At 40.3% G+C, this 22424-nt stretch overlaps 1 long non-coding RNA gene across 1 annotated transcript; it reads right to left on the bottom strand.

Annotated features, from left to right (window-relative positions):
- Positions 1-653: 653 nt before the first annotated feature.
- LOC105853600 lies at positions 654-10178 on the bottom strand. Its single transcript, XR_001145424.1, has 3 exons — positions 10139-10178; positions 1195-1276; positions 654-699 (listed from the first exon to the last, which is right to left on the bottom strand). It is a non-coding gene; the product is annotated as an uncharacterized LOC105853600 (long non-coding RNA).
- Positions 10179-22424: the final 12246 nt, after the last annotated feature.

Here is a 22424-nt window from a genome sequence, read left to right as displayed (position 1 = left end):
CCCCTTCAAGAGACCACCCTGGCTGTGGATACCACTGGATATCAGCTGGCAGTCCAGAAATCACCACTTCCTCTTTGTAGGGAACAAGGAGGGATTTCTGTGCTCCATCATCAAAATGGCCTCCAGGCTCCAAGTTTAGAAGTTTCCAGTGAGGTGTGTAATTAAAAAAAAAAGTCTTCTCCACAGACTTTTTCCTCTGGTGAGTTCAGGGTGAGGAGACTTGAGGTGGGAGGTGGGAGGATTTCTTGGAGCACAATCGAAAACATCAAACTACACACAAATAACTGATGAGTGGTCACAAAATGGCTTCCCTTAAAATGGGAACCGGTGTGAGGGCCAAAGGTCCACAGAAATGTGAGAGGGTTCCACAGGGTCAGGGCTGGAGTTGTTCTTCAAAAATGCAAGATCTTCCTGAAAGAAGCAGGAGGGTCTGGCTGAAGTACCAAAACCTGTGTGTAGGAGGTAAGTGGATGCCTCACCCTCTTGGTTCCAAATGTCTGTGCCCTCTGTGATTACTGATTTTCCTTACAGTTGTTCTGCTGGATATAGGGGTAGGGGCTCAATCTGGTTTGACGTGGGCTCTGCTTTAGCCTTTCCAGTGGTAAGTCACACTTTGTGACCAGGGGCCCTAGGCTTGGCAGCCAAAGGCTGAGGCTTTTTCTTTGAGCAGTTCCCAGCATAAGTGACAACTCCAACTTCCTACAAAAAACAAGATCATATTATTTGCAGCACTGCTCTACCCCTCAAGTCCCCCCCCCCCAAACCTAACTTCTTGTAAGTCCTGTTTTCTTTTGAGTTTTATAGTTCAGAGACTCAGTCCAGGCCTAGAGCTCTGAAGAGTCAGTGCTCACAAATGACTGGCTGAATTGTTGTGAAAGCTTCCTCAACTGTGAGGAAGACCCTTGCTTCCTGATCATCCCTCTTAAATAGCATCACCAGGCATAGCTCAACTCTGGAAGCTTACACCTCCCACCATCTCTGTCACACTTCCCTGGGGCTCAGATGGAATTTCAGATGATTGAATTGTGCCTCAAATGTAAGATTGTAGCAGTCACACCTACCTCATAGGGTCATGATGATTACATGAGACATGACATGAAAAACCTGAAAAGGCCCTGCACCATAGTGAGGACTTAAGGGGGTGGTAGTAGCTGTTGTGGTAGCTGTTGTTACTGTCCATCTTGTCACCATTACCTTCTGGAGGCTCAGCCACAGGAGGATTTAAACAGTACATGTGGTAGCCACGATCACAGTCATCACAGAAGAGGAGCTGGTCCTGGAGGAGCACAGAGTGGTGAATAGGAGGAAAAGGTTGCATTAATTAGGGTAAGTGTCACAGCCTTAGTTCCATATGTCAATTTCCATATGTCGATGTCCCCATTTGGGGTCCTCAATTGTTCCCTGAATATGCCTCATTGCCCATACATGGAAGTCTCCATCAGCTTCCCTCAGTCTTTGGTATGCAAATCATACCTCCCCTTCAGGGTTACTCTCAAATCCTACCTCCTTAAAGAAGTCTTCATTTATCACCACCTCACAGTTCAGCTTAGAGGAACTCCTTACTCTTCAAACTCTTCTCTGTCATAAAGATTTCATTAGTCTACCTCAACGAAAAGGTCTCTCTCCCTTTCTGCAACCTTGTAGTACTTTCTCTTTCCTATGATGCTTAAATGAATTTTTCTTACTGTAAAACCTGGCATGTGGTAGACATCTATATACTTCTATTGGCTAGTTTGCTTGCAAAATGCCTCTTTGGTCCACTCCTAATTGGACTATAAGGTCATGGGGACAGAGCCTTTTCTTTTTTCTTTTTTTTTTCCTTCTTTTTTTAAAATGACTATATCACCATTTTTAATGTGTCCATAATCATAAAATCTAACTTTTTAACCTTTGACTATATGGCATTATGAAAATTATGACACTTTTTGAAAACAGTTATGAGTACTTGCCAGTTTTTATATCTTCAGCTTTTAAAAAAATAATATAATAGCTTATTTTTACACCATTTAGTGCCTTTTTCCATCTCAGTTGTAATTCCTATGGGCTTCTCATCACCAAATCACCCGTGTGCCATCACCATAGTCCAGTGAATTTCCCTCCCCCCACTGTTTTTGATCCCATTCCCCACTACACCCCATGAAATGTCTCTGGTATATAGCTGTTCATTATTATTGTTATCTTCTCGCCTGGTCTGTTATATTCCTGCTATGAGTGAAACCATCCGGTATTTTCCTTTTCTTGCTGCAGAGCCTTTTCTTACTCACTCTGCATCTCCCTCAGAACTTCTTTGCACATAGTTGCTATGCAGTCACTGTTTATGTTCTCGTCCCATTCTCTAGAATCATGCCCGGTTACATGACCTGTGGCTCTGTTTGGATGGCTTATAAGAGGTTTGCAAAATTAAGTCTGTATTAAATCTCACTTTGGCTCCCACCAGTGTAGAGATCCTATAAAAAGTACATATAGAAGTTGTAAACCTCACTGAACAAACAGTGAGTCAGGAGAGATCACAAAAGACCTTTCTTAGTATACTAAAACCTTTCAATGAAGGCAATGGGAAGCTTCTGAAGGTTCACAAAGGAGTGAGGTGGTCAGACTTGCAGATTAGAAAGCTCTCATTTGCTGCTAAATGCCCATAGTCACCTAGGTGGGGAAAAGTTAGATCTAGAGTCCAGAGAGCACTTAAGAAGTTGATTCAGGCATCCAGGTGGGAGATGATGGTGTCCTGAACTGGGATTGTGGGCCATGAGAAAAGAACAGGTCTTATTCCCATTTAAGAGTTATTGATTAGATGTGGAGAGTGGTATGGAAGAAATTAAGAAAGCCCCCTGTCAGCCCACTTGTTGATGCAGTCATCCTTTGAGACATGGGCTGAGGAACAGATTCATGGAAGGCAGAGAGAAGCCTCAGCTATAGGCAGACTGTATAGATCTACAGATTATCCAATGGGCATGCTCTGGAAACAACTAGAGATGGGGAAGTTAGCCTGGGCATGAGACATAGATTTGGTTGGTGACGAGATGGAAGTCCTGCCTTCAGGGAGGCGATCCATGAACTTCTTAAAATGAATGTACAATCTTGTTGGTAGAAATGTACTTTTTTTTTTTTTTTGAGAAAGAGTAAATCTATAGTTTTGATGAAATTTCATGAAAAACTAAGTACTATAAAAAGATTACTATGACAAAGACCAAGAAATAGGCCCCTGGGGAACACCAATTTTAACAAACAAAAGAAGAATAAAGAGACTAAGAAACAGTAATTAGAGAGATAGGATGAAAACAAAAAAGGTGTGGTTTACTCTAAAAACATGACACAGTTATCCTTGGAGCTGAGGGAAGCTACACAGTGATTTGGATAATATGAAGAGAAACAAGTTAGGACTAGCATAGGGATCAAAACCAGGGAGAAACTAATAATACTTACAGTATTACTAGAACCCTAAAGACACTGATAATCTCTATTATGTTGCTGACATGAGAAATACCTTCAAGAAGGCAGAATATCCTGGATTGGACTTTCCTAAAGAGGAACAAACATTTATAACTTAATATATGTTTCTCAAAGTTAACCATCATCTAGCATCATAGTCTCTTCTCTTCCACCTGCTTTCCATGATAATTGCCTGTTAAACTACGGGAAACCCTACCTGATGAAAAACACAAGTTAAGTACCTCTTACTACCAAGAATCCAAGAACCCGGATCTACTTATGGCCAGAGTTCCAGGGAACAGGAATCCCTGAGTGTGGGGAGGAACCTGTATCCTGAGAAACCTCACATTGATTTCTGCCCCAAGGCTCCACCACATCAACAGGAAACCTCTGCTTTAACACTGTTTGTAAGACCAAAGCCAAGGATCAATCCAAATGTTCATCAATAAGGGACTAGATGGATAAACTAGTGAATTCCTGTGCAGCTATACGAAAGATAAAGTCTGTGTCTATATATTGCTGTGGAGTAATCTCTAAGCTATTCAATAAAAACATGAGATGAAGAAAACATGTACACCTGTTACCACTTTCTAAGATGTTTCCATTTTTTTAAGGATTCTAAGATATTTCCATTTTTTAATGGATTCATATGCACATAGGTATACTTTCATATAAAGAACATGGAAAGATAAGTGGTCACCTATCAGCAGAATAGTGTCAGAGAAGTGAGACTGGAGCTAGATTTCTTTGAATGTGTTGTTTATGATTTGATTCTGGAACCAGTGAATATTTTGCACACTCATAACGTAAAAGTAGTTTACAAGTATTCCTAAAAAACAAAGGAAAATGAATCTTTGTATTAATTTGTGGCATAACCACATAGAAAGAGACTATAATAAGTGGTTTGATTGTACATCCTTAGTCAAATATATCTTAGTGACAAAAATAAGTGTAAACAGATATATTCAGTAATCATATTGTGGGTGGAAATAGAGGAATTGATATCTTAAGACTTTTATGTGTGTAGCCAATAAGTAATAATGTAATAATGTCGGTTTTGAGAACAGCAAGATTTCAACATGGTTGGAATAAAATACAAAGATTTTCAGTAAGATTCAGTATAAGTCCTACAATTAGTCCTAGGTGTGAATTGGAAGTATCGTTATAAATGCATATCTTCAAAACAAACAAAACATATTTTTCAACCCTACCCATTGAGAAGTCCCCCATACAGTAACTAATACCTTGAAAATTAACACTAGTGTTATGTTTTCTGAAGATCATCTCCCACTAACATGAACATTGCCTGCTATCTGGGTCACTAAATGAATATCATTACATACTGGAAAGCAAGGAAGTGATCAAATACTATTGGGATCATGTCAAAAGGACTCAAGATCCATCCAGCTTGGTTATGCTCCCCAGGGGCAAAAAAAGTACAAATTCAACTATAATGGACTGAAATAAATCAAATCTATTTAAATCCTTGAATTCCTAAAAACATGATTTAAAATAAAAACTGTCACCTTTGGAAGATGCTAGAGAAATATGCATTTATATTTGTATTTACTATTTTGAAATAATTTTAGATTTAGAAAAAGATTATGAAACTAGCATGGAGAGTTTCTGTATACACTTTATACTGCTTCCCTGAATGTTTGCATCTTACATTCCCACAGTATGATCACAAAAAATAGGAGGTAATTGCCACTGGATATCACCGACTAGTCTACAGAACTATCTTGAGTTTCCCCACCATGTTCTTCATGCCAGAATCCAACCCACAGTGCATTTACTTGTGTTCTTGACTCTGAGACATCTCTTCAGTTTCTCCATCTTTCATGATCTGGATCCTTTTGAAGATCCCAGGCTAGTGACTACATAGAATGTCACTCAATGTGAGCTTGTCAGCTTTCAGTTCATGAGAAGATCGAGGATATGTATTTTGGGCCAGAATAACAGAAAAAAGATGGTGTGCCCTTCTCAATTCATCGTGCCAGGGGGCACTGATATCAGTAAGTCTTACTGTGTTCATGGGTCAAGGGCCAGTTTCTCCATTGTTAAGCTATACCTTTCCCAGTATAATGCTTTTATAAGTAATCTAAGAGGGGAGACACTCTGAGATTATGCAAATATCCTCTTTCTCATCTTACTTTTACCCACTAATATTAACATCAATTGATGATTCTTACAACAACCGTTAACTGTGATTTTGCCTACTTTTATTTTGCCTATGTTTATTAATTGCAACTCTGATCTAAAGTAGAGTTTACCTCTTCCTTATTTGTTTATTTGAATTTTTTGTGCTTGTTCAAGATTAATATTATTTTCATTTTATCCTTTGCCTTGCAATTTAATACTATCATGATTTTGCTACTCAAACTGCCCCCAATTTGGCAATAGCTGTGCCTTCAACTTGGCTCCTATGTCCTTTGGATATGGCCCATGACTTTTTGAGCACATCCCTACTTTATAGTACACAGGCTGCTCCAGACTCCTCCTGCATTTTCCCTGCCTGGGTTCTGGCACCAGCCACTTCTCCTGGTTCCCAGTAGTGGAAAATGGTATTTAGAAACTAGTGTCTGTGTGGTAGGTATTTTCACTGTTTTTGGGTTGTTATTGCTCTAGTCCCTACCAACTGACAGAGATAGGAAATAAATAAATGTATAGGTAGACATGCTTCTATCCGTCTATGTATATAAACTATATTAGATTATACTCTATCATATTAAAACTCAAGAGCTCACACCAGTACCCACCATTCCAACCCCATGCCACCGGATTCAGATCAGCCCACTTCCGACACTTGGAAATTCATTCTCTGACATTGGAGAAACTTCTTCTTATGATTCACAATTTATAGTTATTAGTTCAGACCTGTACACACATGATTTCAGAATGACTAACTCATTTTATGAGAAGTAACTTTATTAATGAGAATATGTTATTTGTGAATAATTTCTCACAATATAAATACTGCTTTCCAGAGTTACTTAGGTTAGTCCCTTCCTGCACTACACTTCAGTATGATTATGTTATAAATTTACGTTATACTTAGGTTCATTTGTTACTGTTCCTATCCCAGTTTCCCCACATCCTAGTAGATTTTCAGTATTTCCACATTATAGAACATATGAAACAATACCTTGGTTATTTGAATTAGAACTATAGAAAAGACATGTTCAGAGAATTGTTTCCCCTTTATCCCTATCAACCCACTGACAGGACATTCTTTTTCTCAGCAGCCTAATAATCTCATTATTATGGGCCTAATTTTGTAATGTTTCTGTGCCATCACTTGTTTAACCATTATTCTTTGGATGTCTGAGCATTAAGATTATTTCCAATATTTTGCAATTATCAGCAATGTGATCATGAATAAACAATGCATATGTATTTTCATAGATAGTTGGTATATCTTTAATATAGATTCCAAAGGCAAATCACTGAATTGGAAAGTAAGTGCACCATAGGTATGTTTGGTATTGCTGAAATTCTCTCCAGGTAGGTTGCACCACCTTGTATTCCCAGGTGATGGTTTTCACACAGCTTTTTCAATACAAAGTGTGGTCACACTTTTAAATTTTTTTCCAATTTATGTATTAAAAAGGGTTACATTTGTTTTATTTTAATTTGTTTTCATTTTTTTAATTAACAGTGCATTTGAACAGTTTTTAATGTTTAGGAGTCATTTCTTATATCTTTCATGACTTATCTGTCACTCTTTTATTTTATTCTATCTGGTTTCTGGTCTCTGGTCCCTCAAATTTTGCAAGTTCTTTGTGTATTAGAGATATTAACCCTTTTATTGTGGTGTATGTTACAAATAAGTTCTCCCAGTTTATCAGCTGCTTTTTTTATTTTATGGTATATTATAATATATAAAATTTTATGTGGTCAAATTTATCAATATTTTCTTTTATTGTGATTGAAATTTGAGTCACAGGAGATCTTGTATTCAAGAAAAATTCACCAATGTTAACTAATCTGGTTTTATTTTTTATATTTGGATCCCTAGCCCATTTGAAGAACGTTCTTATGTATTTTGTGGGCTATGGGCCTAATTTTGTCTTTTGCCAAGTACCTCATTGTCCCAAACCATTCACTGAAAAGCCATCTTTGATCCAGTAATTTTAGCTGTAATTCTTATACTAAATGTATGTAGTTGGGTCAACTCAGGGATTTTCTAATCTATTCCATTGCTCCATTTGCCTACACTGTTTTAATAAAGAGGTCTTACAGTCTGTTTTAACACGTAGTAGGACTAGTCCCCCAGCCAAGGATTTGGACTTGGTGTGTGTTTTCTTTACTGTTCTGGCAACTTTGTATTTCTACATGAATTTTAGGATCAACTTGTCTAGCCTTATAAAAACTTATTGCTGTTTTTATTTTTCTTCAATTAAATTTGTAAATCAGAAAGAACTGATCTTCTTTACAAAGTTGAGTCATTCTGTCCAAAATCACATGGATGTCTTTATGTTTGTTCAATTCTACTCTGTGTCTTTTCAAAAGGGTTTTAATATTTTCTTTATAGGCTTTACATATTTACTGTTCAGTTTATTTCTAAATACTTCTTATTTGCTGCCAGTAAGTGGAATTTCTCTACTAGTATGCTCTCTGATTATTATTAACTTAATAGAAGGTTATTAATTTCTGTATATTTTTATATAATGTTACCTTTATTGTTGAGCTAGCTCAATCATTGTTTATGTGAGGCTTTCTAGAGGATCATTTCCTACTTCATTGCCATTATTATGCTTCTAGTTGGTTTCTCTTGTCTGACTGTCTTAGCTATGATACTTCTACAACAGGGATGAATAGTAGAAATTATGGGCATCCTTACCCATTTCCTGATTTGAATAGAAATTCCTTTATATTTCTCCATTACTAAGATAATGATTTTAGTTCTGAAGTATAAATAGTTTATCATGTTAAGAAAGTATCCCACAATTCCCATTTCCTTGAGTATATTTATCATGAGTAGGTGTACAACCTACCATTATTTTGAAAACTGTAAATAAAGGAGAAAAATCAAGTATTTGTCACGTACCTTAGACAACCAAATATGAGACTGTAAAAATGTTTCTTTTTGTTATGATGTAAAAATAAACTTATAAAATTTTTTTAAAAGTTTCTTTTTGTAAAATTACTCCAATTAGTAAATGAAGAAGAAATTATAGACTAAAAATGTCACTATTCTGAAACTGTTAATGAAATAATAAATTCTAATTGAAAATAATCAACAGTTGTTTACCTTCACAGAAAGAGAGTCACCAGGTATTCCATGCCTCCTGATAGGACACACCACCATTTATTTATTTATTTATTGTTTATTACAAAGTTTATTTTTACATCATTTTGCACATTTTTTTTTTCCCATCTCGATTGTAATCCCCACGGGTTTCCCATCACCAAATCACCCCTGTGCCTCCACCATAGTCCTGTGCATTTCCCTCCCTTCCCCCCCCCCTTTTTTTCCCATTCCCCACTCCGCCCCCACAGAATGTCTCTGGTATATGGTTGTTCATTATTTTTGTTATTTTTCTTGCCTGGTCCATTATACTCCTGCTATGAGTGAAACCATCCGGTATTTTTCTTTCTCTTTCTGGCTTATCTCACTAAGCATGATCTTTTCCAGCTCCATCCAAGTTGCTGCAAAAGACATGTGTTTCTCTTTTTTGGTTGCTGAGTAATATTCCATTGTATATATGTACCACATCTTTCTAATCCAGTCATCTACTTTTGGGCATTTGGGCTGCTTCCATGTTTTTCCAATTGTAAATAAAGCAGCAATAAACATGGGGGTACAAGTATCTTTTTCATTCAGTGTTTTTGTGTCTTTTGGGTAGATACCTAGGAGTGGGATTGCTGGGTCGTAGGGAAGCTCCATGTTTAGCAGTTTGAGGAACCTCCAGTTTTCCATAGTGGTTGATAGGACACACCACCATTTATGAAGTAGCTTTGCCAAATACATATATATACACATATATATAACATTGTATTATATTATATTGTATTATATTATAAAGTACATGTTTAGAAAGAGGCCAAGATTGACTGAGTGTGAATCTGATCAAACTCTAGTTCTAAGCTAAAATGTATAAGAAAAGACGAGACAGAGGAAGATGTTCACCGCTAACATGGGGGCGTGGCCAGTAAAATACACTCACAAGACACTAATGAACAAATTAGCTGATTTCCTCAACAAAAATTCAAGAGGGAAAAGGAGCAAGATGGAGGGAAAAGCTATATATTAAAGGAAACTTTACAAGCAAGCCAAGTAATCACAGCTATAGACCTGACTTGCATCCTAATTCAAATTAATAAGCGGTGTTAAAAACATTTATACACAGGTAATAGAAAGGTTGATCAAATGTTTGAGTATATTAAGGAATTAATGATTTTTTTAGCTAGATTAATATTTTGGTTATTTTTGCTAAGAAGTCCTTCTCTTTGTGAAATTTATTTAATATTTAATTTAATATTTATTTTAAATATTTAAATACAAATACCTACTTTATTTATATTTGCAATATTTACAGATGAATGCTATTGTGATCAAGATTAGCATGGGGTCAAAGGGCAAGGGGAAGTCTTGACTGACATTTCTCCCAGCAGCCCAGTGATGAAAGTCCTTCCCAGAACTCTACCCCTCAAAGGTCTCCCAACTTTTGGATCTCTCTCTCTGACAAAGGATGCCCAAACTCACATCATTCTCTGAGGTCCCACAGAGGATGCAGGACTTGCACTCAATGCACTGCCACTTGTAGGTCTTGACGGCCTCAGTCATGTTCAGGGTGAACTGCAGGCAGGTTGGGTGACCTGGAGGAAGCAGAAATGGCAGCATTAGGGTCAGAGGAGATGACCCCTCAACACCACTAATCAAAAACATATCTATGCCCAATTTGTAGGGAGAGTGAGGGAAGATCACGGGTTGGGAAGTAAACTGGGGCCTTGATGAAGCTCTACCCACACTTAAGATGGCCCGTAGCTCCATCAGATTGAGGCCCAAAGAGAGAAATAAACATTAAACCCTTTCATTCAGAGATAGATACCTTTCCAGTTCTCTTGATGCATGATCCATGGCCCTCCATTCCCTGCACCCCACCCCCAGAAGTGAAATCAGTTAATGAGGATTAAAAAGTAGGAAACAAAGAGAACCAGAGAGAGAAGGCTCACAAGGCAGCACTTAGGAGTCACCACCATTCCCAAGCCCAGCTCCAAATGAGGCAGGAGAAAAAATTGAGGTATTTGGAGCTGGGTTTTCTGTGTGCAAAGTTGTTCACACTGCTTCAGGGCACAGGGCAGGATGTCAGAAGAAGGTTTAAGGTTCCCAGGGGCTGTGCAGAGGCCTCATGAGGCACTGTGCTGTTATCTGAAGTATTCATACCCATGCCAGAACCCATGTCCCACACAGTAACAGGGATTTGGAGGAAATGGCCTTGCAGAGAGAGCAAAGAAGTAGTCATCAACAGCAAAGGGTAGGCATGGCCAGCTCTACCCTCAAAGGACCTGTTGCTGGCTCTAGTTCTTTTCTCCATCCCAAGAATCACATTAGTCAAGCCAGTAGCAAAATTAGGAAGGAAGAGTTTGCTGTGAGCTTAGAGCACACACCCCAGTGGGCCAACACCCAAGGCTTGATGTGCAGAGTTAGATTATCTTCTTATCCAGCACTCACCCAAAAGAGACACTTGGGCAGAGAGAGGACAGGTACAAGGCACAGAATGGGAAACCCTTAACTTCTGTTTGCTAGGAAAGGAAAAGTTGGATGATGTGCTCAGGTTTCTGGTGCTGTGAGTCGGACAGGAATCTGTCCATAGTTCCCAGGGCAGGTCCCTTACTGGCTGTCAGAAAGGGATTGATAGCTGGGCCTTCTGCAGGGTTCACCCTTCTACACAGCCAGCTCCCAACTCTCCCAAGTCTGCCATATAGTGCACCGTGTTGTTTCCTGTATGTAGGGCTTATGTGCTTCTAAGGGGCACTACAGATGGCAGGCAATCTGCGTCATTCCACCAACTTGGTACCCTGCACTGTTAGTCAGGGTCCCACTTGGTACCACAACCCTTGGCAAAGACACATCCTGTGGGAAGCCCCCACTTTCTCCTTCCCAAATGCTCAGGAAGTCAGTTACATCACGATCATTTGGGGGAATACTGTTGATTCAGTCAACATACAAACACTTCCAATTTCACACTCCACAAAAGCAAACCATGAGGTTATTGCTGAGACTAGAGAGAGAAATTATTTGTTGATGGAGACAGTAAAAAAATACCTAGCAGAAAGGAATTAGAAGCATCAAGGAGAAGACTGACTTAAATGCTTTCCAAGGACTTCTTAGCTGCTGTAGAGCTCAGAGATGCCCACAGCTCTGAATGAATAATCCCCTTGAGGTGACACCATGGCAGGGACTCCAAAGAGAAAGAAGCTTGCATCACAAGCTTACACACATCCAGCCTATATTTCTTGAAAGCATCTTAAAGTTTTAAGAAGAATTCTGATCAGGATTATTCCCCATTTCAATCTCTCAGAGAGAAGAGTAGATTAGGATGAAGCAGGAAAATGCCAAAGCGTGATTCTGAGGGGCCACGGGTGTCCAAGTGCTCAGACAGAGCAATCTTGGGAATGCCGAAGATGAGTTCATGGAGCAGACACCCATATAAGCAAGTAGCCTTGGTCTAATCCCATGGCCTCCAGCTTGCAACAATCGATCATGAACTTAAGTATGGACGAAGCAATAGCTGGATGAGATACTGAAGAGATACACATAAAAGATAAATTGGTGGGAAGTCTAGTCAGAAAGAACTCAGATCAATCATTTGCACATATATCTATATATTTACAATTTTCAAGCACCACAAAGGAAAATCATGATTGATAACAAAATAAAACCATAGGGGAATCTAACCTATTCTGAGATGTCAAGGAAATCTTGCCTGAGGAAGATCTTGGAAGATGAGAAGTTAGCTTGAGGGGGTAGCAGGGGAGGATTCTAACTGGGGAGAACTGCAATTGGGGTGGGGCATTCTCTGAGCAGTGAAGGAGGTTATCAAATTAAAATGTTGAAAGATAAATGAGTAGAGGCTTGGTAGGGCAAGAGATGGCCAGAGAGGTAGCTGGAGCCAGATTACACTGGCATCCATAGTCCTAATTTGAAGATTCAGACTTTTAAGCCATTACAGGATTTTAAGCAAGACAGGGGCTGGGTCATATTGTGTTTGCAAAGCAGCATGAGGAATCATCACTGTGATGAAGCAGTTCTGTATCTTAGTGGCTACATATGTGATAAGGTTGCAGAGAACTGTGTGTGTGTGTGTGTGAAGCCAACACAATGTGAAGGCCTATGACTGCTCATCATTGTCAATTGCCTGCTTTTATACTGTACTATTGATTTACAAGGTGTAACCATCAAGGGAAACTGGGCGAAGGGTACATGGAAGCACCCCTTATGAAAGTTTGTGATTTTCTATGCAACTATATTTCAAAATAAAAAGGTTGAAAAGATCTTCTTAAGTAAGGAAAACCCCATAAAAACTAAAGTCATCATAAAGGAAGAAAGGAAGGAGCAGCTGTCTAAGGAAACCATTTGTTGCAGACAAGGAGAATGTAGAGATGTAAGAATTGTGGAGACAGGAGTTAGGCTGATGCAGCTGCCAGGAAAGACAAGAATGATCACACTAAAGTGAGCACTTGAGAAATTTTAAGGATGTAACTGACAAGACTTGAACAGTGTTTCAATAGGGGGAATATGGGAGAGGCATGAAAAATATGCCCAGGTTTCTAACCTAAGATAGCAGGTGGGTTGCAGTGAAACTTACTCAGACAAGGAAGATTCCAGCAAGAACATAAGGACCAAACAGAGGAAGGGGAGAATTGACTCTGTTTTACATATGTTAAATTTGGGAAGTCTCTGAGACTTCTGGTGAAAATGTCAAGGTGATAGTCAAATATCATGGGTTTTGAGCTCAAAGAGAAGTATACTGTAAACCTATACATTTAGAGCTTTTGTTAAATAGGTAGTTATTGACATCATGAAAATTAATTAAGTATGTAAGAAAAGGAAAAGTTAATTATGTAAGAAAAGGGAAAAGAGAAGAAAAAGAAAAAAGAGAGAGAAGAAAGAAGGTATAGGACTGAACTTTGAGCAGTTCAACTGCTTAAAGATCAAAAGAACCGGAGGACACCCAGAGAGATAAGATGCAGACTCAACAAGTATCACACACAGCAGCCAAAGAAGAGATTTCAGGAAGGAGAAGGTGGTCGATTCTGTCACATGTTCTTGAGCTTGTCATTGCTCAGTAAAGATCCTGAGTGAGGGAGTGTTGGTGGACCAGTACAAAAGCTGTCCTACTAACAACACCTTAGGAAGGCTGTCAGCACACTCCACGACATGATCTGGAACTCCACGGCCAGCCAAGCCTCTGTAGCTGCCTCTACTGTGAGCATGGCAGTTGGTGAGAGTGCTCCATAACCCAACAACACCCCACAAACACTATGGAAAGTCAATCCTACGTCCAAGTTCTTTCTGACCAGGGTGCTGAGCTCTGACGGCATTCTTGAAGGGCTTCTTCAGAAAGACTACAGTCTCCCGAGCTCAGTGCAGAAGAGAAGGCAGAACCAATGAACAGGGCTTGCATTGGAAATCTTTGAAAAAATCTTGTAGGCTTTTCCTGTGTTCCCATCTTGAGAAAGGCATCAGCCTCTTCCAAAACCCCTTGTATACAAAGGAAGGACCCACAGTTTACATAAACGCCCCAACCTCATCCCCTTTCCAACTAAAATCAGAAGGAGGAGCATCAACACTGGTTTTAGAATCCTCAGAACTCAAGACATCACCCAAGTGTGCAGGAAAGTAGGGGTGGAAATTAGACTGGTAAGGTGAGGTGCAAAAGCTTGTTCCCAATCATCTTTCACAGGTACAAAAATTATGTCCAGACTAAATTTTTTAGTGCCACCTCAACCAGTTGGCTGTCTGTTGTCTCTCAAAAATATGGGGGAAAAAAATCATGTGCAGACAACTGTAAGAATCAGATTTCTTACTTACCATGGAAATGAAATCATGCTGTTGGACAAAAGGAAGAGGTTTTAAGGCAAGTGGTAGAAACCCTTTTCTAAGGTTTGATCACCAGAATTCCTTATTTTTGCCCAGATGTAATTCCTAAAGCCCAGTGGAGTAAGGAAATAGCAGATGCGATTCCAAGGCTGTAGGAAAAAGAGGCTCGTGGTTGCAAAGACATTTACTCATGTTCATGCATGAGCATGCAACCTAAAGATTATCTCTTTCATAGCATTAATCACTGTTCTCTAATGCACTTGCTTGGCAATCTGGATTGTTCAATTTTTTTTCTTCAAGCAAGGAATACCTGTATTGCTATTTAAGTAGCCCAATGGAGGGAAACAAACCTTCCCAGGTCCTCACCCCTGGGTGAGATGATTCATCAGGTGATTTACAAGATTCCAATGACCAAGGTGAATTTAGGAAGTGGGACTGTGTGCAGGATTCCTCTGGTCCAGATCACTAAAGCCCAAGTCCTTCCTGGGCCTTCCTCCCGATTTATTCAATCGAGAAGTTTCAGTAAATCACTTACTTGTTTAGCTGGCCCAACAGTCAATTTGGTATGAATCCTTCCAAAACTATCCTCAGTCATCCCTAAAAGTTAAACAGGAAATGAAACCTGGGGCTCCCACGTACAGGGAGGTCTAACTTCTGGATGGGACTTTCAGACAATGGGAATTTGGCTCAGGGTGCTCTTTTAGCAGGTAGGAAGAAAAGGGGGAGCCAGTGGGGTGAAGGGAGGTCTTTTAGAAAGAATTTTGTTGTCTCCTCCCTGGTGGCACAATGGGTTGGAATGCATCACTGCAAAACTGGCCTTAGCCGCTTCCATGTGAGTTCAATCTCTCACCCTGGAGGTGACCCACATGGTGCAGCAGACCTCTCCTGTCTCACCCGCTGCTCCCCTCAGCAGTGTACGTCCTCCATCTGCCTGTTCTGCTCCCCACTCTGACTCTGGTGAATCCTCTCACTGCTCCTGCACCTCTAGCCAGTACCCCAGTTCTGTATGCATAAATAAATCTTTTACAAAAAAAAGATTATCCATGAAACTGGTGTGGATGGCACTAGTCTCCTAAGTGCAGTGAAGAAGAGAAGGCAGGCATCTGAAACAGTGACTGTTCCCTCACTGCTCGAGGACTCTTCTGTGTCTTTACATGTGTGTAGAGATGCTGAGAATGTTCTAGGGAAAGCAGCCAGGATTTCAAGACATTGGAGTGAGCAGACACACAGAGAAATATTCAGGCAAAACCAGCACTGACGTCCTATTCATCGCTGCCCATCCACACACGCTCACACACAACTGCCCCACCCACAAGGGTATTTCCAACCTTTTAGGGATGAAAACATTAACTATACCTCGTTGGGGAAGCTCATGTTATGGCTAGAGGCTGGCTTCAGTCCCTAACCAGTTAGTGTCATCAGTGTAAGAGAAACATTTCTTATAAACCTTGGGCGAAGAAAGAAAAAAAAAAGTATGCAATGACATGTGTCTCTTACATTAGGATCCTTATTAAAAGAGTTTTTTATTTCATTATCGCCAGTATTTAATTTGGACTGGGCTAAGCTACATCACTGATTAAATTAGAGCTCCAGGAAAAAAAAAAACACACATTATCTTGGTAGGTATGTGCAGAAAGCATAAATAAAACAGATATAGAGAACTATAGAACTACTATGGTCAATTATCTATTCATTGTGAAATTATAAATACCTAATTATATTTTATGACCTGATTTATCACCGGTGATCTCTTCAAAAACTAATTTCTCAGGGAAGGAGAGCCTAAATATCAAGGGTTTGCAGGTAACAGGATGCAAAACTCAAGTCACACCCCTTGGTCTGATGCCTGGTTTATAGAAATTATATTACAAAAAATACATAGAATCAACTCCAATCTGAAATAGCACCCAAAACAAGCCTCCATAAGCATTTACTAGGAACAGTTTTCTATATTCATATACACATGACACTTCTAAAATTTATATACTGTAAAAAATATAGAAGCTGTAGGTAAAGAATATGCAAAGCACAGTCAAATCTAAACCCTATGCTGAAGAATAATTTGAGAAGGAAAAATATGTTACTAGATCACTTTGGAAAGTAACATCCATTCCTTCCCAGTCATCTCCTTTCTCTCTCTCCCCCAACCCCCAACCAGGTGAAAGAAAAGAGGCTCTGACTCCTTATACTTAATCTTACAGGAGTGGCCCATTCTGAGCAATCAAGAATTCAACGCCTGTACATAGATATTATGTTAAGTGCATTAACCAGGCTTTGCTCCTTCACATGGATTTTTTTCCTCAAGCCCTGACATATAAACCTTCTGCAATGGTCCAAAGGCTCACCTCTGATCTACTCCAGATGGTACTTCTAAAGCTAAGACACCTGCAAATCAGTGACCACAAAAACACTCCAGAGGCATCTGTGTGGCTGCCTTTTTCCCTATCATTTTTATTGTACTTCAAAGAAGAGAAAGAGAATGGAAAGGATAAAGACCAAGCAAACAAAAACACATTAAAAATAAATGACGGTGTGAGCTGTGGTTGCGTGGTTCACAGTAGTGAGCCAATCACGACTGTGTGGCAAGTTCAACTCCTCTTACAGGTCTGCCCGTCCTCCCTCAAAGCTGACTAACTCAAGGGCACCCTTGTACATGTGGGGGCAAACCATAGAGATTGTTGCACTGGCCCGTATCATCAGTAACCATACAGAGTGGATTCATTCAAGACCATTAAGAGCAATTTTGATTGTGCTAAATAGCTGAGGGCTCATGATGCCATTTTTAAATGGTCCTAGAAATTCCCCAAGTTTTCGTTGTCAGATATGGTTGCATATAGAATCCCCTGAAAGTGCACATACACCCATCTTTGAACCTGAAACAGTGTAATTGATCCACTTTAGGTCATATAATAGTATGGGCAGCCTTGATGTGGATTTATATAACTTAACCTGACTGGCCCAGGCTGGGCTGAAGGCACAGCCTTCAAAAGATGTCAAAAACCACAGTCATGAGCCCCTAAATTAGTCACTACAGTTGAGGACCAAGGGTAACAGATTCATTTATTCATTCCTTCCACAATATCTGTTGAATCAATGAATGTAGCAGTCTCTCTTCTAGGCAGTAGGGATACAGCACAGGGAAAAACCAAACCCTGCCTTCACTGGAGCAAGTACCAGAATTTGAGATATCTCACAGCACCTCAGTCCTTGGGCAAGTCAGTTTTTCTCTCTGACATTAGTTTTCCAATATGTCAATGAAAGAACAGGAATCTGCTACCCATGATGCTGTGGTTTTATCTATGCCACTCATGAGTAGTAATTTTTTAATATAATAGTTTACATGAGTAGTATTTTTAAAGATACTATTGATCCCAAAATGTCCATCTGCTTGGGAGATAAACAAACTTAAGTCACCAACCAAAACTCAAAGTGAAAAAAAAAACAAAAAAGGAAATTGAAATAGCAAATAAGTACTGCTAGAATTCATGTTAGCTTTCTCATATTAACCAACCCAGCCCCAGTCCAATGTCAACAGCAAAACATTCCATGACAGAAAGCCAAAAATGTCTAGAATCCTAAGTCACATCTCATCAAGCACATCACCCACACCCAACAGTAAATTGGGTTTTACAGATGGGCGTCAATTAATCTTCTGGCAGACAGGGGTCTGGAGTGAGATTCCGCTGCCGAGGAATATTAGCTCTGGACTGAGTCAGTCCTGCAACAGTGGACAGACACCTCCAGACAGGGAATGGGAAGTGAGGACCACCAATGTGAGCAACTTGGATGGACTCTCCTTTCACTCTTTGCTGGGTTACGGAACACAGGCAATCCTCTGCCAGAGAAATGCACACACCACAGAGTGTGAAGGTCACCCTGAGTCACGGTGCAGAGCTCAACATCACACAACCTTAGGTGTGACCCTCTGATGCTGGCTGTGTGTGGCTGGTCTCTCTAAATATCAGAGCACCCAGCCTCACACCCTGGCTGACAGGCTCTGGGTTTTCTTCAGGAAAGTGAGCTTGGAGAAAAAATGGTTGGATTAGATTATTATAGGATTGTTCACCCCATAATATCTGTGCTTCCTTCTGACTGGAATATAGTCCCGGAGTATTTTGTGATGTAATTGATGGGCACCTGATGGCAAAGAACAGTGATTAGTCAACCTGATTGCTTGTGATCCAGCAACTGCTGGTCTTCTCTGAATTAGCTGTTCTTGATTTGTCTGGACATCTTTAGGATGATATTCCTATCTTCTTCCTTTCAAAAAAATTTTCCCTTTTGCTAAGTCAAAAGGGAAAAACAGGCTTTTCTAATTTTTCTCTCCTTTTCTATGTGAGACTGGAAAGCTACCGCAAATGTGCCAAGAAGCCAGGATCTGCAAAAGGCCTGCGACACTCAGACACTTTGTTTTATGGCTTATTTTTAAAGTGCCGATAATACAACACAATAAATGCCACAGTAGTAGTGGAATAAATAAAATACTTATAGATGGAGGAGCAATAAATATTGAGGGGGCGTTGGGGAAACCGATGAAAGAAGGTAGCATTTGAACTGGGCCTTAAAGCACAAACAGGCACTTTCTGAAAGAAAATAAGGTGGGGGGGCAATAAAGGAGAGGAAATTTAAGGCAAAGCAAGGACAGAAAGGGGAAGGAAGAATGACAGAGGTGATGCTGGAAAGGTAAGGAGAAAGCCCATGGAGCGCCTCCTGTGTGGGTGTAGAGATTTTATTTCAACTGTGCAGTGAGGAATCCTCCAAGTTTTTTTTTTAAATGGAAGTGTGATTTGCAGTACCTGCACTTTAGCAAGATGTCTCTGGGAGGAGGACAGAGGGTAGTTACAGCAGAGGGCACGATAACCAGTTACAGTACCCATTTATTCAGTGAATTTTTATTGAGCACTTATGATAGCACTGAAATCGAGGCTAAGCAGTAAATAACACTTAAAAACTCCTTGTGGGACTTGTTTTCTAGTCCAGGATCAGCTTCTTAACAGTGGTGATAGAATTGGGAATCATGGGCCCTCCCTGGTGGCACAATGGGTTAGGACACAGCACGGCAAGCGGGCTGCAGCCACTTCAGTGCAAGTTCCATCCCCGGCCCTGGAGGTGACCACATGGCACGGCAGACCTCTCCTGACCCACCTGCTGCTCCCCTCAGCCGTATATTTTGTCAAACTACCTGTTCTGCTCCCCACTGTCTGGTGAATCCTCTCACACCCTGCACCTCTGGCTTGTACCCCAATTCTGTATGCATAAATATATAAATCTTTTAAAAAAATTGGGAAAACATCTGAGAGGTAGAACTTGTTAACAGGACTTGACACCTGCTTGTGAACAAGACGCAAGAGTCAAACACAACACTAAGATTCTTAAGTTGGGCCACAGAGCACATGCTAACACTGTCAGCTGAGATGGGAACTAGAGACCTGCAGAAAGTAACAAATACACACTGTATTTGTATGCAGTTAAGACATTCCAAGTAGAGGAGTCAGTGAGGAAATACGGATCTATACTCAGGAGAGAGGGCCAGGCTGTGGATTCAGTTTTAGAATTGCCAGGTGCAGGTGGTAGGTGAAGATTTGGAACTTGGGGAGATACTCTTGGAGATATCAGAGTGAAAATTAAAAAGACCATTTTGGCAGGAGAAGAGTAATTGTTGGCACTGAAGAGATTCAATGGGAGAAGTCAGTGAGAAAGACTAACATTGTGGTCACAAAAGGTGAGTGCCCCTCATGGTATCCCAGGAAGAGGACAGAATGGCCACCAGCAAGTGAGGTAAGCAGTCTCAAAGAATAGTGGGTCCCCGCGCCTCTCTGGATGACTGACTGATTTCAACATGGTAGCAGGAAGGAAGAATTCATGTACGATCATCTCACATTATGCTTTGCTTTTCACAGGTTTTGTCCACAAGGAAGCACCTTGTAAAATGCTTGGGAATATTATCTTTAGCTGTTTCCACTCATTTATTGGTGCAGGGGTCATTTCTTCCTTTCTTTTTGGATGTAGTTTGGCTCCATGGCCCTGCCATCATGAGTTTCCATTCTTGCTCCAGGAAATTCATTGAGTCTCTGGAAACCAGCTCTTTCCTTCTGACCGTGGACTCAAATTCCTCTTTCCCAGGTGTCAGAGCCCCACCTGCAAGTACTACTGAAAGCTTCCCCCCCAGTTCAAGTCTGGTCAAGTGGCCCTGCAAATTCTCTAGGAATTTCCAGTCCAAGAGCAACATCAGCACCAAAGGTAGGAGAGCATCACTGGCCACCAGACAACAATGTTGGTGACTGTTGTGCTTTTTAAAAGACCTACAAATTCTTTGCTCTTCCTCTTTTCAAGGGGTGGTGGTAACTCCCCAACTCTTGAACATAGGCTGGACTTAATGACTAATTTTTAACAAATACATTAGAAAGTTTGTGATGATAAGCAATTTTGTGGAGACTAAGTTATAAAAAGGCACTCAGGTTTCTACTTTGTTTGCTCATTCTCTCATTCCCTCTCTCTTTTCAGTCACTGTTGGGGAAACCATCTCCTGTGTTGTGAGAAGCCCTTTTTAAAGACTCACATGTCTAAGAATTGAGAGTGGCTTCTGGTGAACAGCCTGAGAGGAACTGAGGCCTGTCAGCAACACATGAAAGGGCTTAGGAGGAATCCCACAGTCAAGCCTTGTGTGACTGCAGGGCCTAAACCTGACTACCACCTCATGAAAGAATATACACCAAAACCACCTTGCTAAGTCCTTCCCAGATTCCAGACCCTCAGAAGCTATGAGATGATGAATGTCTGTTGATGAGTTTTGGGGGTAATTTGTTACACAGCAACAGATAGCTAATGCAGTGGCAAAAAAGTCAGGAGTGATGGGAAGGCTCTAAAAAAAGACATTTCACAGGAGTCCTGTTTAGGCAGAGCGCAGCTATGATGAAGCCCAGCATTGGGTTGAACAGGAAGGGCAGAAGTGAGAATTCAAATTTTATCTCCTTTCTTCTCCTTCATAGAGGGCTGCCAGTCTTAAGTGCATCTTCTTTTAAAGAGCTAACAATGGGAACTAAAATAATTTAATTGACTTAATGTGGAGATAACTAAAAAAGGAAGAGAATAGTTATGAAGCCTCACAATGCAATAAAGGACATCCACAGCTTCCTGGGGCCAACCTGCTAGTGTGAGCCAGAGCAGACCTTCTCCCCAAAAAGAGGGCCGTGTCCTCTATTCCCATCTTGTTCTTACCCTGACCTTCCTTCCTTCTTGGGCCTATCTCTTGCCTCTAATGAGCCTTCAATGAAGGCTCCTTGTAACAAATCCCCATATTAGAAGCTCAGGGGCCTCCTGGAAGTTAGACAACCTGATACGAACAGAATAACAATCTAAAATTTTGGCCTGAAAGAAGCCATACTTGGATAACCTCATGATAATTACTCCTAAAATTCCAAAATAAATATTTTTATACTGATTGGGTTCACTTGATTCCCTACAACAATCCTGTGTTGTGGGATAGATGTGTTTCTGATTTATCACTGAGGAAACTGAGGCACAGAATAGCTCAGACAGTCAGCTAGTATTAGAACCAGGGCTAGAATCCATGTCTTTACAATTTAGTCCTTTGGACTCTATTCTTCACCCCATGGTTTCTCATTTCTCTTAGACATGTGGGTCTTTAAAAAGGGCTTCTCACAACACACAGTGGGTCTTTAAAAAGGGCTTCTCACAACACAGCAGATGGTTTCCCCAACAGTGACTGTCTCATGTCCCATGTTTCTCATTCCCCAACAGGCCAGTCTCATGTCCCATTAACCAAAATGTAGGGGCCCATGTTCAGTTCAACCCCTTACAGTAAGTGGTTAAATATAACATTTTTTCCACTTTATTCACAAGAAATTTCCTATGGTACAATAATATAGGTCACAGAATTTCTCTGTGACTGCTTCCTCAATTTGGACCATATAGAGGTGGACCA

This window comes from Condylura cristata, unplaced genomic scaffold, assembly GCF_000260355.1.
Source record: "Condylura cristata isolate star-nosed mole 26May11 unplaced genomic scaffold, ConCri1.0 scaffold00013, whole genome shotgun sequence".
NCBI classification, from domain to species: Eukaryota; Metazoa; Chordata; class Mammalia; order Eulipotyphla; family Talpidae; genus Condylura; species Condylura cristata.
The sequence above is the reverse complement of the archived record's forward strand: the minus strand, read 5'-3'. Positions and strand labels throughout refer to the sequence as shown.